The sequence below is a fragment of the Lolium rigidum genome, chromosome 6, assembly GCF_022539505.1.
Source record: "Lolium rigidum isolate FL_2022 chromosome 6, APGP_CSIRO_Lrig_0.1, whole genome shotgun sequence".
NCBI lineage: Eukaryota > Viridiplantae > Streptophyta > Magnoliopsida > Poales > Poaceae > Lolium > Lolium rigidum.
The window spans coordinates 237,652,078-237,658,242 of NC_061513.1; positions in this window are offsets into that span (position 1 = coordinate 237,652,078).

Here is a 6,165-nt window from a genome sequence, read left to right on the forward strand (position 1 = left end):
GATCACCGGCATGCTCTTGAAAGAGTGATGCACTATCTAAAGGGCACTCGCGAGTTATGGCATTCACTATACTGGGTATCCGAGGGTACTAGAGGGCTATAGTGACTCAAACTAGATTTCTGATGCTGATGAGATTAAGGCCACTAGTGGATATGTATTTACACTTGGTGGTGGCGCTGTTTCTTGGAAGTCTTGCAAGCAGACCATCTTAACGAGGTCAACAATGGAAGCAGAACTCACAGCATTAGACAAAACCACTGTTGAAGCAGAGTGGCTCTGTGAACTCTTGATGAACTCACCCGTGGTTGAGAAACCAATACCCGCTATCCCAATGAACTGTGATAATCAAACTGTGATCATCAAGGTTAACAGTTCTAAGGATAATATGAAGTCATCAAGGCATGTGAAGAGGAGATTAAAATCTGTCAGAAAAATGAGAAACTCTGAAGTTATTGCATTGGATTATATCCACACGTCTAGAAATCTGGCAGACCCCTTCACAAAGGGTCTATCACGTAACGTGATAGATAATGCATCAAAGGAGATGGGTATGAGACCCACCGTTTAAGTTGTCCACAGTGGTAACCCATTCTATGTGATCGGAGATCCCGTGAATTAGAACTGGGAGACAAGCTGTATGTCAACTGAGAGGAAAGTATCCTTACTCCTTGTATGATACCACTCCATAAAAGATGCAATACTTTCCTAATCTGCACGGTAGGCTGATTTATCTTAATGTGTTCTAAGTTGCTTATTTAAGCACAGATGTTGTCCTGCAGAACATCCGTTGAAGAACACACCTATATGAGTTTGGTTGTTAAAACGTCGCAACCTATGAGAGTTGGGTGCTTTCTAATAAACTCATGAAAGGCCATGGAGTATGACGCATAAGCTCCACCCGCGGGGAAGCCCTGCGACGGCCTAGTACCGGTCAAGGCTCTTTGTGAAGCTAGATTAGCAGAAAACTTGCAGTTCAAGGCTTAGCCACTGTTCAAGTAGCAGTCTAGTGTAGCATAGAGTTCTGGTGAAAGTTCAACTTAACAGTCTTCGCTATATTACCGGTATATAAAACAATGTTTTGGAACCAAAGGCAAATTCTATGTGCCTCTAGGATCTGGTGGGGGATTGTTGGAATTTTGGCCCATATTGGACCAACACAATAAATATTCCAGAAATTCCTAATAAATCCTAGAGGCCCACATGGCCCATTCATGCATGGCAGGGGTGGGACAAAAGTTTAGTCCCACATTGCTAGTTGAAGAAGAGTTGGAGCGGCTTATAAGGAGAGCACTTCATATCATTTGTATGAGAGAAATAATAGGAGGAAATAGGAGCTGACCACACGCGTGCTCCTCCTCCGACGACGTTGCCGCTCGCTCGCCTCGTCACGACACGACACGTCGCACCGCGGGTTGCGGGAATGCCTCGAGCCGAGAGCCTCTCTCTCTGTCTTTTTGCCACTCACGACGCAAGAATCTGAAACGTTTCTTTCAGTGGGTTTTGAATACGAAGACTGTTCAGCTTCGGCTGCTGGTTCACCTCCCTGGCCCTTCGTTTCATCTCCTCGCGTGGCCTGTTCAGCTTCTCTCTCTGTGCCTATAAAAGAGGTCGCTCCTCTCCAGAGATACACGACGAGACACAACACCATATGCGCCTACCACTCGGTTCCAGAGCTTTGCGCCGCCGCTCAAGACTTCTCCATCCCGTCTACCGGCGTGCACCGCTGGACGGGACAGCAGGCCTCCGGAACCCCGTCTCTTGTGATCCTGTACGGGAGAGAGGCGATAAGGTTTTTGGGGAACGCTCTAGCGCGACTGCTGACTTCTACATCGACACGGAGGCCGACGACTACTTTCCCAATGACGACTTCTTCCCCGACATCAGCAACCTCTTCAGCGACATGGCTCTCAAGGGCGACAACAACACCGCTGGTTCCTCTTCTGGACCGTATGTGTTCCTGCCTTCTTTTTATGAGATCATGATGTTCTTCCTTCTCCTAGCAACATGTTCAGGCTCATTGTCAGGAAACACATTGCTCGTATCAATCTGTTTAGACTTGTTGCTCCTTTATTCTATGGTGATTTGCATGACTAGCTTAGTCTCAAACTTTTTAGTCATGTTTTATCTACTTTTTTTTTGATTAAATCATGGGGAAAATTGCTAATATATTCAACACACTACCATGCAGGAAACATCTGTATCAATACAAATTGCAAGATGTGTACAATATACATGATGGCCAAAGACAAGCGTAGCTCAGTACAAACAAGCACATCACTGATATGAGCATTGGCTAATGGTCGACACCTTTGTAGATAGCAGTATCGCTGGCCGTGCAAAGAAATAAAATATCCCATGTGCACACTGACTTGATATGAATGCCTGCAAATATATATTATAGGGACATTGAGAGGATTTCAATAATACATATCATTCAAAATTATGCATGTGGATTAGATATTTAGTTTCTAGCGTCTCTACAGAGAAGGAACATTTTAAGATGCTTATGTTGGATGATTAGCATGAGCAGACAAGCATCATTTGATTATAATTTTGTTGAAGAACTATAATTATTTGCTTAGCATGCTTATCTTATCTATGACTGTTTTCGTTAATAAAGTGAAATGCAACACTGATTTCTTGATCCGCCACATTTTCTGCTTCGCGTTCACTGAAATGATGGGTTGACTTCTCTAACACACCAATCCTACAAGGACATGATGCAGAATATAGTGATGCCGGTCCAGAGTCTACACATAGTTCCTTCAAAAAAATCAGTAAGAACTACAATAATATGAAGAGCAACATCTTACCGTATAGTACTCTAGCCATAGTTGGTTAGCATCCATTTGGTACTACCCAATTTTTTTACAACAGTATATGAAAAGTATCTTTCATCAGTGAGCCATTATGAATAGATCAATAACAAGCTGACCTCTTCATCCACCTGAGAGCCTCCGAGTCTGCATGCGCAGCGAACTCGTGTCCTTCTCATCAGTATCCTCTCCTTGGGTCTCTTCTTCAGTGTAGTTGTTGATTCTACCAGCAAGCACGCCACTTGACTCTAGTCCCATCTCACACAACCTCCATGTACTTCTCCTCAATTTGCCCAACTTTGTTGTATTCTGTAGCCACCATGTGCGAGTCTGTCCAGGAGAGAGCAGGCCAGGGCTGAGTCACACATGCCAAAGGAGGCGTTGGCTTATCCCCTTCCTTGCAATACCTCCTGCTTGGCTTGTGTGTTGTGGTAACACTGATGAGGAGCAGATGGCACAGGTCCGTTGGCGGGGGGAGAAGAAGGGGAGAGTCGGGAAGGAGGGGTGCTACCACACGAAGGTGGAAGCCATGGAGTGCACCGCTACCAACGGTCATTTTTTGCAACTACAGTCCGTTCCATCCAAGATGGAGTGACGTGGCGGCGAGCTCGGGAAGGATTTAGGGCCACGAGCCCGTGACCCACGGTGAGGGATGCGCGCTCAGATCCGTCGATCCTCTCCGCGACCTCACTCCTTTTTTTTGCTTTTCTCCATGAACATCACAGCACATTAAGTCTTGATCGGTATCATGCTCATGTTCCTTTGGTGAGGAGGCTCGGGCGGGTGAGGCGGAGCTAACGGCGGTCGTGGCGGGGCGTGGGGTGTCTGGTAGCGGCGGGGCGAGGTGGCGTCTGCCGGCGGCCAGGGTTTGGAGGCGGCGAGCGGGGCTGAAAATTCCCTCCCGCGCGCGCGTGTGGGGGAATAGAGGTTGAAGGGGTTGGGCCTCTCCAGCCCTCACATGTACAGGTTGGGAGGAGGAGTAGGGGTTCCGCCCTTAAATTTTTTTTGAGGGTTCGAGGGTTAAGGGGTTCTAGTCTACGTCATTTTTCGGTCGAAAACTGTAAAAAAAGCGGTTATTTTTGAGGATTTGAGGGTTTAGGGGTACTACTAGTGATGCTGTCAGGACGAGATGCAATCGCTCTAAGCGTAACCTAACACCGATGATTTAGGAGTAGTGAGTTGTGATGATATCTTTAGCGTGCGTTGCACTTTTAGAGATGGTTCACAAACAATGTTCTTATTAAGGTATTGATTCACTCGGTATCATATACAAGTGGTGTAATAAAGTATAGCAATCACATTAGCACACAAGAAAACTAGTTTTCATAGCATGTATAGAAATGTTGTTAGGTTTTAGTACTATAGGACATGGTTAATAATTACTTATTATTTACTTCGAAAGAATAACTTTCGAAGAACATTTTCATTAATGAACCAAAAAAATAGTTTCAAACAAGGTATTTTGGTTTCTGGGATTTACTAGTGGTTTCATTTAATTCACTAAGTAGGGATTAGTTGGTTCCTAAGTAGGATGTGTTCATATTCAGCAACTATTGGCATGGTTTATCTAAACAGGGACAACAGAGTAAATTAGTACACATGATTACTACTGTGGTTGACCACAGGGTATCATATCAAAGGATGGTGATCAATATGGTGCCATAAGTTAACCATTGGGGTTTACTATGCCTTCTCATTTGCTTCACTAAGTAATCAATAATGGGTTCCTAAACTAGGTGGTTCATTATCCTCTAGTAGGGTTTAGTTGAGTAGGAGCATATAAGGTGAATTACTACACAAGGTTGGTATTATGGTTGATCAGCATGGTTCTACTAAGTAATGGTGGTTAAGGTTGAGTACATGCAATTAACAAGTTAGGGTTTACCATTAATTGATCATATAAGGTCTATTCAAAATGAAGACATGAAATGATAACTTTATTTGCATATGGGTTTGTACTATTTTAGTAGAACTTGGGCATGATTTTATTTGCTTAGTATAGATCTATGAGTAGTGGTTAAGTTCATATGATCACATTTCATAAGATCCTAGGGTTTTAGAGTTTCACAAGGAACATAGAAATTAGGGTTTAATACATGGTGGAATTAGGGTTTCCTATATGTTATCAATTTTAAAGGAATAACTTGTTGACTAAGAGGTTGAGGTGAATAAATCACTTTTTACTACAAAGTAATATTAAGTTTTAACATTTTTCTTAATTTTTTATCATTTAAAGAAAATGGTAGATAAGTAAATACAATTTAGAGGTTTAAATACTAATAATGATAATGTTAATGTTAATATGATAAAAGAAAATTACTTTTGCGTTTTATTAACTTCCTAAATGATTATTACTTATTTTAGAGATTTTACTAATTATTGAATTTTCTTGGAATTTAGAATAAGGAAAAGGCTTAAATAATAAAGGTTAAGTAACTAAATTTTCATTTTTATAGAAATTTTCATATTAAATTTTTATTGGATAGAGTTTATTCTTATGAACATTTTGGTATATTATTTGTATTTTTCTGATTTGAATTGAATTTTATAGGAATTTGCCAAGTGTAAATGATTTTCTGAAGTTTAGAATTTAAACAAAAGACTAAATGTACCCGGTCTAGTGATACCCCAGGGTATATCTGGGCATTTCTCGAGCCGGGCCGGGCATAAAAAAGCCCGACGTAGTTCTACTAGCCCAGGCCGGGCATTTGAGTTGTTGTGATCAAACCATTATATTGTGATTTATTTCATCATGCCTTTTATTCTTCCTTGTTTAGTACAAGTTTTTATCTGAATGAATATAGCTTTGAAAGTTATCAATGATCATTATGATTGAGTATGCAAGATGAGCCATATAAACTTTAACAAGAGAGCACTGCTCAATAGATAAGTATAATCTGTTAACTGTTCTCTGACCAAGAACAAAGTTTGCCATCACCAATTATGATTCCTTATGCACCTTTATTTGTGATTACCTTATACTTGTTTCAAGTTGAGTTATATGAGGAAGTTGTTTACTAGAATGTCTTGTGTGGATGAATATCATGCTTCTTGTCCGTATTTGATTTATCGACTCTTCACTCCATAAACATGTGGTCCTGTTTACCGAGTTCAGTTTCGCTTGGGGACAAGCGAAGTCTAAGCTTGGGGGAGTTGATACGTCCAATTTGCATCACTATTTTATATCATAATTTGTCTGTTATTCATTGATATATTTCATATTTGGAGATAATACTTATGTTATTTCATCTATTTTGCATGTTTCATGATTATTGGAGGATCGCGCACCGGAGCCGGGATTCTGCCGGAAAAAGCACCGTCGGAATGCAATATTTCGGAAGATCAACAG